Consider the following 2,769-nt stretch of genomic DNA (forward strand, 5'->3'; position numbering starts at 1 on the left):
TTGGACAGTTTGGTAGCAGAACCTGACTTGGACTCCCCGTCTGTGTTAGACACACTTTCAGAAACTGCACTCACTCACTCACATCCATCAGACACAGATCGTGATGCACACACCAAGCCCCTATCAGTAGTCCCTGTGCATGTCGCCGACACGCAGATGCCTCCAACGGATGTATGTCATGATGTGGGTCCACAAGGACAGCCACGGGCAGGCCCGGACAATGTTGTCATGACGCGAGCCGGCCGAGTTAGTAAAAGAGTTAATCGACTCATTGAGTCCATGGTTCAAAAGCCTTTTGGCTTTAAGCGTTTGGCAAATTCAGTTAGCAGAAGGTCTCAGTCTCTTCTTACGCTGTTTTAAGTAAACCCAGGTGTCTAGAGATCTTTCTGTATTTTGATTCTGAGGGACAGTATCATTATGGTACAATTAAATACATAGTGTGTTTTTAAGGTATTGATGTGTGTGGATGGCCGGGAATGTGTGTGGTGTAAATGGCATCACACTGATCTAAGAAAGGCTGAGGCCTGATCACCCTCATGCTCTTTCTGAACCTATCTGGTAGGTGGCTTATACAGCTGATACTAGAGCTTATAGCTCGGAGGTTTAAACCCGTGCCCAGGAACCATAAATTCTGTAGATTTGTCCCTGTGTTCCAATTAGATTGTTCACCTGACTGTTCAGGATTTTGGTGAAATCTAGGAGGGGTGGATGTAACGGGTGTATTAAAAAATAATTTATATTTCACCAAAGATCCATCCTGCAGTGTTATCTCGCTTTGTCAGTATTGGTTATGTATATGTGTTTATTTATATATGTTTATTTTCTGTACTTATATTTTGGGAGCTTTTATTTTGTTTGTGTGACCTTTGACTTCCCACGAAGTCACTTCCTGTAGCTGCGTGCTATTTTCCTCAGTCGCCTAGAGGCCCCGCTGAGGAGAGGTGTTCATGCAGAAGTCCAGTAAAGTGAAGTTGCTGTACTGTTTTGTTTTTATTTTAAACAGTCGCCTAGAGGCCCCGCTGAGGAGAGTTCTGGGAGAATAAATCCACCCAGCTGGCAAAGTGAGAGCTGACTCCTCTGGTCATTCGCACAACACAACGCAGAGAACTCTGTCAGTGCGCCCCAGGGTGGCTGTGGCTACAATGTAGCTGCCATCACCAGTGTGTGAATGTGTGTGTGAATGGGTGGATGACTGGATATGTAAAGCGCTTTGGGGTCCTTAAGGACTAGTAAAGCGCTATATAAATACAGGCCATTTACCAATAAGAGTTTAAGGCCAGACCGGCTACATTAACAAACAGCTTTCAGACCTGCAAGCTGACAAAGCTGCTTTCACAGCGGTGTGCACACCTGCTGTTGTGAACACCTCTTAATCAAGTACATTTGATTAGTAGCACCTGGCTGCAACATATCTTCTAAATTCCTATTAAAGCAATAAAGGTGAACTCAGTTTTCAACACACTGTAAATTGCATTTTGGCGTAGCTTTTTAAAATAAATAATGACACAGTGTATCATATCAGTGTTATACATGATAACATGTGATATATGTATGTAATATGTAGTTCATCTGACGTTGTATTTACCTCATTTTAAGACCTGCTAAGAAACAGATTGTTTTTATGGTATTTTTTTTTTTACTATGACTACAAATAAGGATTTTAGCCATCTAGAGCATGGCAGAGTGAAAGATGGAAAACAGAACATAGAAAAAAAACAGAGGTTAATGTTATTTATTGTCTCAAAATATCTCAAAACACCCACAGATCAAACTGGAAGAGGACTTACACCCTGTAACAAAAGAAAAACGGCAGACGAATGAAAGAGAAAATCAGAGAGATAAAGGCAGAAAAAAGTAAGTATACCTCTGAAAACACTCTGTAAACTACACACGATTGGACGTTCAACCCTGTTATTGCAGTCAGTGTTCGTAAAGACCATTTCAACGTGCAAAGCTGTCAGGTCAAAATTCCTCGCTACGTAACACGTCAGCCAAAACTGTCATGCGCGCCCCCACTGTTTCGTGAACTGTTCATGAAAAAAAAGTGTGACGCGGTAGCTCTGATTGCATTCAAATACTGTAGTAATTTTAAAAAAGAGAAACAACCTCTATAGGAGTTTATTAATAAGGTAATAACTTGGCATTTTTATTACTTGTCGTCCTTTCCAACATCTTGAGACAATGTTCCACATTTTGACTGGCTCTGCAGGACATGGCTGGCTTTTAACTAATGCAACATTGCAGTCAAGCGACGGTTCGGCAGTCCAGTGCTATGCTGAAAGTTACGAGTTACCAGAAAGTCACAAGTCAACATGGTGGGAAGTAGATAATTTTTTTCCCATTTCAATGCAGTGTGTGTGTGTGTGTGTGTGTGTGTGTGTGTGTGTGTGTGTGTGTGTGTGTGTGTGTGTGTGTGTGTGTGTGAGTATATAATGACTAATACATGAAATCATATAGGGAACAAAATTCAGCTTCCTGTTATTATTATTATTATTACTTGATTTGGAAACGTTTCATTTAAATATAATGTGTCTGACTGTTGCGCCACACAAACTCTGTGCTAGTTTGTTGGGGTCTGGTCGCCCTGGTCAGCCTGTACAGTCTGCTTAGTATTTGATATCAAACACCGATGTAGCTTAAAAGCAAATGCAGTTTCCACAAAGTGCTGCTCACGGAGTTCTGTTTTCCTTCGTTTCCCCATTTTAACAAATCAGCTGGTGTGTTACGGAATATGACATATTTTAAATATTGTCACAAACGAGAGGAAGC

Source organism: Astatotilapia calliptera, chromosome 4 (genome assembly GCF_964374335.1).
Source record: "Astatotilapia calliptera chromosome 4, fAstCal68.1, whole genome shotgun sequence".
Classification (NCBI taxonomy): domain Eukaryota; kingdom Metazoa; phylum Chordata; class Actinopteri; order Cichliformes; family Cichlidae; genus Astatotilapia; species Astatotilapia calliptera.